At 42.3% G+C, this 10,789-nt stretch overlaps 1 pseudogene; it reads left to right on the plus strand.

Moving 5' to 3' along the window:
- The first annotated feature begins 3,747 nt into the window (after positions 1 to 3,747).
- LOC122327247 lies at positions 3,748 to 10,368 on the plus strand (annotated as a pseudogene).
- Positions 10,369 to 10,789: the final 421 nt, after the last annotated feature.

Here is a 10,789-nt window from a genome sequence, read left to right on the forward strand (position 1 = left end):
GGGTTGTGTCCTCTATACCAATGACTGCACCTCTAAAGACACCTCTGTCAAACTCCTGAAGTTTGTGGACGACACCACAATCATCGGCCTCATACAGGACAGTGACGAGTCTGCTTACAGACAGGAGGTCAAAGAGCTGGCTGAATTGTGCAGTCTAAACAACTTGGAGCTCAACATGCTCAAAATAGTGGAGGTGACAGTGGACTTCAGGAGTAATCCCCCTGCACTCCACCCACTCACCATCATGGACAGCACGGTGGTAACAGTGGAGTCATTCAGGTTCCTGGGCACCACCATCTCACAGGACCTGAAGTGGGACACTCACATTGAATCCATTGTGAAATAGGCCCAGCGGAGATTATACTTCCTTTGTCAGCTGAGGAAGTTCAACCTGCCACAGGAACTGCTAAAACGGTTCTACTCTGCCATGACAACTGTTTGGTTCAGCTCAGCTACCAATTCTGACCTCAGAAGACTACAGAGGGTAATCAGGTCTGCTGAGAGAATCACTGGTACAACCTAGAGACCTGCAATCCCGCGGGAGTACCGCGGGATGCGTTGACTTTGTATGTGCCGACCTAAGACCTTATGAAACCGTCTCTGGACAGGGTTTCTTTAAACTAGCGCAGCATCTCGTTGATACAGCAGCCAAGATTGGAAAATTTGATGTGAAGGAAATTTTGCCACATCCAACGACATTGTCACGGAATCTGAGTGAAAGGGCACAAACACTAAGAACAGCTGTTGTCACTGCAATGACCGATACAATTGTAAAATATGGTTGCGCAGTGACAACTGACATCTGGACAGAAAACTACCGAAAAACCTCTTTCCTATCAGGCACAATACACTACACAGATGCAAATTACGACTTGGTGTCAAAAGTGCTTTTTGCCACACCATTCGATGAAGGCATTTCAAAAACCGGCGAAAACATTCGATCTTTACTATTTCAGAATCTCAGAGTATTTGGAATAGATAGTTCACAGGCTAACAAACTAGTCTTTGTCACTGACAAAGGAGCGAACATGATCGCAGCTCTACGCGGGTTCACGAGACTGAACTGTAGCGCTCATATACTCAACATCATTCTTTCACATGCATTCTCATCCGCTGTGATGGACAAAACACCCGAAGCTGGCCACCTTCTGAAAGACGTAAAAAAACTAGTCACCTACTTTAAACATTCTGGCCTGCAGGTGAAGCTAAGTAAGTCTCTAAAGCAGTCCGTGGAAACAAGATGGAATTCAAATTTCGAAATGCTGGATTCCGTGTTTCAACAGTATGATGACATTGCAACAATCCTGCTGGAAAATAAACAGTTTGATAAAGTAGCTTGCATCAGCAAAAATAATCTTAAAACCCTCGTGACATTTTTGAAGCCATTCAAAGACGCAACCAATGACTTGAGTCAGACAATACAACCTTGAGTGCGTCTCTAGTTCTGCCGTGGTTCGTAAAACTCAGAAACCACTGCGAGGCAGCCATGACTGACTGCATCCTTAGTGAAATTGCATCGACTTGCGTGCAACGTCTGGACGAACTAATGTCACCCAAAAGTTTGGCACCAACTGGAATTCACATGCTCTACAAAATAGCGACATTCCTCACTCCCAAACTGTGTCAGTTAAAGATGATTGATGATCAAGAAAGACAAGCTGTGATTGTTGCTGTCAAAGTGCTAGTTGACGAGTTGGGCTTTGATGAAAACAGAGAGGAAAACCTACCACCACCAGCAAAAAAGTCTGCTTTTCAGGACTTTGCAGAATGGGAGGATGCAGATGATACCATACACAGCGACGTCTCAATTGATTCCGAAATTGCAGGATATTTAAAAATCAAGTTAGACGGATCAGAAGCACACGGGCCCAAGGATGTCCTCCAGTGGTGGAAAAGACGATGTCAAGAATTTCCAAGATTGAGCAAATTAACACGCCATGTACTTTGTATTCCAGCTTCCAGCACACCATCGGAGAGAGCGTTCAGCATTTGCGGCCGCATACTTGAGCAGAGACGCATTAATCTGAAGCCCGCATCAGTGAATGACATGCTTTTCCTGCATGGACACATGAAGTGAGCCAACATTGGTTTAGATGATTCAGTATATTTGTATTTATTCGGCTAACTATTTAAAATTGGCCTATTTTTATTTATTGAGAAATAAGGAAAACTGACGTTCAATGTTTGGACATCGCTAAAGATAAAAAGGCTAACACACATTCTTAAGAAATATTTGGCCAATTGTTTTTTGTTTGGCCAAGTGAGAAAATTTTGTTTAATTATTTCTGACTGTTCTGACTGTTTCTGTTTTGAAAAGCTCTTCGTTCGTGTCCATGTTCGTCATTCCATTGAAGCTCAAATAAAACGAAACATGTTTATTTTCCGTTTTCTTTTTATTTACATTTGTAAGGGAAGCAAGTGAAAGGAATGGAGTAGCAAAAGAAGGAGTGACAATAAAACAATTTTAATGTTTACATGCGGGCGTTTGCGGGCGGGAGCGGGACAAAACTTGAATATTGCGGGCGGAGCTGAAAAAATTATCTATATTGTTGCGGGAGGCGGGCGGGAGCGGGACAGAACTTGCGGGAGCGGGCGGGGGGCGGGACTAAAAATCTGTCCCGCTGCAGGTCTCTAGTACAACCCTCCTCACTCTCCAAGAACTGTACATATCGAGAATGAAAAAAGGGCTAAGAAATCACTCTGGACCCCTCTCATTCAGCACATCCACACTCCATTTAGAAACTGTTGCCAACTGGTCGACACTACAGAGCACTAAGTACCAGGACAGCCAGACACAGGAACAGTTTCTTCCCCCAGTCAGTCCATATCATGAATACTTGAGAACACTTACTTATTTAACACACAGTCTTATTTACACTTCAATTTGCACATAACACTGTACAAAACATAATTCCTGCTTACACTTCAATATCTATAGTATATATTACCGGTATATTTTTCCTATTTTGTTCTTTTTATATTTTGTATATTTGTATATAATTATTTTTATTATCTGTCTTGTTTTGTCATCGTGTTGCACTGTAGAGCTTTTGTCACTAAAACTAATTCCTTGTATGTGTAAACATACCTGGCAATAAAGTTGACTAAAGTTGATAAAGTTCTCTCTGATTCTCTATCTCTAGCCAGTATCTCTCTACCTCCCACAACAACCCCCCCAGAGAGGTGACATTCCATGTCCCTAAAACCAGAACCACAAGGCACCGGCCCCTTACGGTCCCTCCAGCAGGTGGTGGGCCCATGGGAAGATGGTCCCACGCCGCTGTTTTGGGTTCCGGGTTCTGTGGGGCAAGACCCGGCCACCAGGCGCCCGCATGCTGGCCCCAGCCCCAGGCCTGGCTCCATGGCGAGGCCCCGGCTAAGCTGTATCGGGCGTCATCGCGACTCTATTATTATTATTGTTGTCCATAAGGGGTGGGGTGGACCGCTCTTTGTATGGCTTGTCACCTAGGACCTGTTTGCCTTGGGAGACCCTATCAGGAGGAAATAGCCCCAGACAACCTAGCTCCTAGGGTGAAACCATCAAACCTCCATTTGCAAAACTTGCAGTGTTGGGGGGCCTGCAGGGAAGTGGCTGGTAACCATGCGCTGCTTAAATATCATATCCAAAGGTTGCCAATGAAATGTGTGAAATGAATAACATTTTAACTAAGTGTTATATAACAGGTCTGTGAAATCAGGTCCTATATAAAGCAAGGTCTTCTCAACTATTTACGCTCATTACTAGTATTGACTTTTGGCTCAGTAACATCTCAAACATGGCTCAGCAGGAATACAAAATGCTTGGGGACAAAATGTTTACCTACAAAGGAACTGTGATAACTTTGGCAGACAATCATGATCTCACTCCAGAATATATTGACAGTTTGGATGGTTTTGAAACAAAGGATGATGATGTCTTTGTTGTTACCTTCCCCAAATCTGGTAAGCTGTATCTATTAAATGTCTGTTTAAAATTATATCTGACTTTGCCACTGTTCAAAGCGGAACAGTGCACTATGCATTAATACATAAATGTTTAAAGTAAAGACAAAATATTATTCAAACTTATTTAAATTTAGCCCTTAGTATTTTATGCAGAACTCTACATCACTCTCAGGTACAGTGTGGACCCAACGGATCATGACCTTAATATATGCTGAAGATTTCCCAGACAAAGTCAATGAAACCACCCATGACCAGATGCCATGGCTGGAGTATCGAGCAATGCAGAATAATTACAACACACGACCATCTCCAAGACTCTTCTGCTCCCATTTACTCCAGCCGCTGATGCCCAAAATGCTGCAAAGAAAAGGAAAAGTGTGTACACGTTTATCAATCATTAATGAATTCTCAAATTTATTTGGTAACACTTTATTTTACAATAGTTGCCTTTAGACAGTAAGTATCCTTGCAACTACATATCAACCAGCAGTCATTAGAGTATTTGTAGGCTATCTGCTTAATATCTTCTAACACTTTATTTTGGTGGGTCAACAAAATTAACATTGTATCAGAAACTTTGCAAGTATATGTTAATTTATTCGAAACCTAAACCTTCCCTAACAGTGTACTCTGGGAGTTAGTAGACTTAGTTGCAAATTAATGAGAAGTAGCTCACGTACCATAGTTACAAAGTTACTTTTATTTTGTATGTTTAAAGTTGACTATTAAAATAAAAATGCCACTTTTTAACAAGTCTTTCTTCACTGTCAGGTCATCTATGTCATGAGAAACCCTAAAGACGTCATGGTGTCATATTTCCATTTTTCCAACAACATGAAAAACATGTATTCTTCCGAGAACTTTGATGAGATGCTGGAAAAAATTCTTCACAGGATTCAGTAAGAGCCAAAACCTAATATATTCTTATATTGTCACTGTGTGGTTGCAGGAAGGAAAGCTTGACAAGAATATAATTTTTAACAGCTTTTAATCTTCTACAAAATAGCAAACGATAATGCAGGCAGGCAGACTCAAACCACACACATACATAGACATTTCTATTGATGATACTAAAGACGAGACCAGACAATTTAACATAGAAACACAGGAACTTATATAGTACAAAGGAAATTACTTAATTAACTGAACACACCTGATCACAATGAAACAATCAACAGAGGAATGAAGGTAAGGCACACAGAGCACATGAGACATGAAAAACAACAACAAATAGTGACATATATTCTATTATTTTATTTTATTTTATTTTAGTGGAAATAATTAATAGAAATACAAAAACTGTGTAAATAATAAGTAATTTGTAATCTAATTAACTACACAATGTGGTGATTAATTAATCTACTTAATTGCATATTATTGGCATATAATAGACAAATTACCCACCCAAGATCATTTGAACAGATTATTAAATTGATTAAAAAAATATATTTTTTATTTTTTTATTTATATTACTTGGCCTTGCTTGGAGATACAAAACAGTTCTTGGTAATATTTACATTGGCAAAACAGAACAAAATAAACAATATAATATAACACAATATTAAGTTCTCATTTATTGAACAGTTGTTTAATATCAATATCACGTGGGGGCGTTAATTGGGTTAAAAATATAGTTCACCCAAGAATGAAAATTCTGTCATTAATTACTTACGTTTATGTTGACCCATAAAACCCATAAGACCTCCATTCATCCTCGGAACACAAATTAAGATTTTTTTGTAGTGATTATTATAGTGTTTATTAGCACAGTCAAACATTGGTGGGTAGAGTTAGTGTAAACAGCAAACTGGTTTCATAAAACTAGGTTTTTTGGTGCACTTTTTGTGTTTTTTTATGTATCTTACTGCATGTTTCGCCACAGTTTCAAAGAGAAATGTCTACTGAGTGGAGCTACAACAGGTTTAATACGTAAACCCGGCACATTTTTGTCACGTTGTGGTTTAGCGAGAAGAGGAGCACACAGCAAGTAATATAAACTCAAACAAATTTAATCCACTCAATGGGCAAAATACATATAGGCAGGCAGGCAGGCAGGCAGGCAGGCAGGCAGGCAGGCAGGCAGGCAGGACAAAAACCACGTAAGGACATTTGCGTAAGGACATTGACGTTCGGACAAGCGGAATACAAACACACAGGACTTAAATACACAATGTAATTGACTAAATTAACGAGACACAGCTGAAAGACAATTAACTAGAACTGAAAGTAGGGCACACTGAGCACATGACAACGACACAAAAGAGTCCAAAGACGTGACATATCGGCCCCTCTCAGAAGGTGCGTCCTCGCACCGAAAAGACAAAACTAAAACGGGAGCTTGGGAGGACGGCCCCCAGGAGGGGGCAGGTAGACAGGAGTCCAAGGAGGTGCAGACGGAGGGAGGAGCCAGGGAGGAGACAGGAGGAGTCCGGAGCAGGAGGAGATCCAGAGCCCAACCATGATGGTCCACGGTGGAGCTGACGGAGGGAGGAGCCATGGAGGAGGAGCGGCCATCGTCTCCATGGGGCCGACTGACGGCGGCGGAGCAGGTGGTGGAGGAGACTGAGGCGGAGGCAGAGAACCGAAGAGCCAGGGTGATGCCGAGGCTCTGGAGGTCCTAGGCGACAACCGCAGGCTTCGGCAACCGAGGCGGAGACGGGGGATGGGAAGGACGCCGCGGAGCCAGAGCAACAGAGGACTGAGGTGGAGCCGGAGGGAAGGAGGAGCCTGACAGAGCCGGCGGGATAAGGGGAAGAGGTGAAGCCGGAGGAGAGGAATCCCGAGGTGACAGATGGTCGGCGACTGACCAATGCGGAGCCAGAGGGACAATGGAGCCCGGTCGAGCTGGTGGACTGACGGAGAGGAGGGAGCTAGGAGCCTAGCAGGAGCCGATGGGTCTATGAGCCGAGGTGGAGTCCGGGACTCATAGGTGGGACGTTGAGCCAAGGGATCCTCCACCCACGACGGCGATGGAGACCGGCAGACCCGGGACAAGCTCCAGATGGTGAGCTGAGGATGAGCGCAGGGGCTGCTGGGATCCACTGAAGGCGTGTGGACAGGGTGGGAGGTGGGTTTACTTGAGGCGGCGTGGACACTGGAGGAGCGCGACGTGGTGCGGGCACTTGAACTGGAGGAGGCGCTCTTGGCGCGGGCACTGGAACTGGACGGAGGCGCGGGCACTGGAAGTAGAGGAGCACTCGTGGTGCGAGCACTGGAACTGGAGGGAGAGCACGGGGCGCATTCACTGGACGGCTAACAGGACGGCTGGGCGGAACCAGCAGGCAAACAGGACGGCTGGGCAGAACCAGCAGGCTAACAGGACAGCTGGGCGGAACCAGCGGGCTTACAGGATGGCTGGGCGGAACCAGTGGGCTTACAGGACGGCTGAACGGGAACAGGAACTCTGGATACAGGGGAGGTGCCCAGTCTATGTCCAAATCCACATCATCCAGCTCCTCTTGTAAATCCAGCAGCCCCAGGTGGATGATCAGCTCATCCTCAGCCGACGTGCAGTGGGCGGAGCTCCACTCCACACTCTCGTTGCAGTCGGCTGTCTCCACCGTGCCGAACTCTGTTGCCGGCTCACGCACATGGTCTGTCGCTGTCGGCTCGGGTCCGGTGGCACTCCACGGCTTTGTCGCTCTCCTCAGCGATGGTTCCATGGTCGTGCCAGACTCCGCGACTGCGCCATCGGTGTGTACAGGCTTGGGTTCCGCGAAGCTGGGAGATGATGGGCTGGGTTCTGGATCTGGAGTGGGGCTGGTGTCATTGTCCACGGGCTGAACAGTCATCAGCGAATTGCACGACACCAGCACCCACTCGATGTATGCGGCGACGCTCTCTCGAGGGCCGTCTCCGGACAGCTTCGCTCGTGTGGTGGTGTTTAATCCTCGGAAGTGGATCGCGAGTCCTTCGCGAGGGCGAGGAAGTCCTTAGTATAACCCTCGAGAGAGCGATCCTCCAGCAGGAGGATGAGGAAGTTGGGGTCGTCATAAGGGGAATCCATGACAAAAAAAAAAAAAAAAAAAAAAGGGGAAAATACGCGCCATTTACTTTTGTGGTCCAAACGTACTGTCACGTTGTGGTTTAGCGAGAGAAGAGGAGCACACGGCAAGTAATATAAACTCAAACAGATTTAATCCACTCAATGGGCAAAATACATATAGGCAGGCAGGCAGGCAGGACAAAAACCACATAAGGACATTGCGTAAGGACATTGCGTAAGGAAATTGATGTTCGGACAAACGGAATACAAACACACAGGACTTAAATGCACATCGTAATTGACTAAATTAACGAGACACGGCTGAAAGACAATTAACTAGAACTAAAAGTAGGGCACACTGAGCACATGACAACCACAAAAGAGTCCAAAGACGTGACAATTTTTATTATGTTGACATAGGTAATATTGCTGTGTTTTAATTACGTTGCAGTTTCATACTGCAGCGGTTCAGAATTCAAATATCTGGGATGTGTCGCTAAAAGTTAATGTTCTATTGTGTTGGAAATATGCCCTAGACCAAATCCAACCCTAAACCTACCCGATAGTGTTAAAAAATGCAGTTGATATCAAAAGCATTTGTTGATGCAACGTGCCATTTCAACTTCTTTTTAGGCAGATATGATCCTTTTTTTTAAAACATGGTTACACAGGATTTAATACTGTCTTTGAAAGCCCATAGGTAAGAAGCTGGATATGTGTGATGCAAACGTTCAAAAGCATCACTTTTCAAATCTTTCTGCATGTTGATATTGTTTTAAAGTCATAACATGATGTACTTCTAGCAATTGGGTGAAAATTACCCCTTATTAATTGAAACTCTGTAAATTTGTGCGAAAAGGAAAAGGTGTCAGAGTTTTACTGCATCTTGTGTTTATTTATTTTGGAAACTGCAATAATATGTACTTATTGTTATGTATTTTGTGTCTCACTAAAAATCGCATCCAGGTACCTTGATGCCATGAGACCAGATAGGTGGGCTTTTTGCACTTAGCGTAAATAGACACTGCGATATATATAAATCAGTGTAGGTTATGGTAAAATGGTAAAAAAAAAAAACTACTACATAGTTTGAAAAGCTCTAATGTTGTGTCTGTTCTGTAGTGGTAGGTGGCTGTTGGTTTGATCATGTTAAAGGATGGATCACAAATAAAGACAAATACGACATCCTGATCCTTACTTATGAAGAAATGATTAAGGTGAGACTGGTTTGTCTTGTGAACCTTTCATTTTCCATCACAATTTTTCTAGATGTAACATATATACATTGTAATGTATATAAATATCTATGTGAATTGTATAAATCTTTTATCAGGACCTCAGATCTGTCGTTGTGAAAATCTGTGAGTTTGTGGGAAAGAATCTGTCGGACGCAGCAATTGATAAAGTGGTGGAAACAGCCACATTCAAGAACATGAAGAAAGACCCCGTGGCCAACTATGAATTTCTTCCTAAGGATATCACAGATCAGCCAAAAGGACTGTTTTTGCGCAAAGGTCGAATCAAATTGAAAAATAAAAAGTTTAGCTCACCCAAAAATAAAAATTCTGTCATTAATTACTTACACTCATGTTGTTCCAAACAGTAAGATCTTTGTTCTCTCTGACCTTCAGTAGACAGGAACGCAACTGCAATGTTCGAGGTCCAGAAACATAGTAAGGACATTGTTAAAATAGACCATGTGACATGAGTGGTTCAGCCGTAATTTTATGAAGCTATGAGAATACTTTTTTTGCATGAAAAAAACAATAATAATAATTTATTTTTTACTGATACTGTCTTCTGCATTTTTGAAGAGAACCCCCATGAACATAATCAGCATTGCTTGTGTTCAGTAGACAGTGTGAACATAATTACATTGATAACACTGGGATACTCTCTAAAATAGTGGAAGACAGTAACTTTTATTGTTATTGTTTAAAGTCATTATTTTGGTTGTATTTTGTCCACAAAAACTACTCTTGTATCTTCATAAAATCATTGCTGAACCACTGATGTCACACTGTCTGTTTTGTTGATGTTCTTAGTGCCTTTTAGGACCTTGAACATGGTGGTAACCTTGCTGTCTATGGAGGTCCAAAAACCTCTTAGATTTTATGAATAACATCTTAATTTGTGTCCGGAAGAAAAATTAGGGTCTTACAACCTGTGGGTGAGTAAATAATGAAAGAATTTTTATTTTTTGGTGAACAATAAATGTGATTTTTGTGGCATATCTTCTGCAGTATATGTCACACATATCTGTTATAATAATGTTATCAACCTGCTGTGTTACAGGAACAATTGGGGACTGGAAGATCTCTTTAACCGTGGCTCAAAGTGAATGTTTTGACCCGCGTCTACTAAGAAAGAATGAAGGGACGTACCTTAACTTTGTCTGGAACATCTCAGAATTGCATGGCTGAAAACTCAAGCTGTGGCATCCCTCCATTATACAAATTAATGAGATAAATCACTATTAAATAAAAACTTAGCTTTTGCTTTTTTTTTATTGATAAAACTGACTCAAAGCGATGACGGTCTCGAATATATGGCAGCTTTCATTGGCCAAGGCCCGTCCATGAAGCCGTTTGACTAGCATGTCAAACAACCAAACATGTTAAACATTAAAACATTAAAAATGTTGCCATAATAACTCTCTGATGTATTTTGAAGATTCTATGCCATGAACTTAAAAATTTCACATATTTGAAATGAAGCATATTTCTTGCATAGAACATATTATTAGCAGTACTTTTAATAAAGTGTGTTAAAAATAAAAATTAAAATTAAACACTTTATAATAATGTTCAGTTCAACATCTACAACCGATGAGTACTGTACACTTGAGAATAGGGAATG

The sequence above is a fragment of the Puntigrus tetrazona genome, chromosome 22 (assembly GCF_018831695.1).
Source record: "Puntigrus tetrazona isolate hp1 chromosome 22, ASM1883169v1, whole genome shotgun sequence".
Taxonomy (NCBI): Eukaryota; Metazoa; Chordata; class Actinopteri; order Cypriniformes; family Cyprinidae; genus Puntigrus; species Puntigrus tetrazona.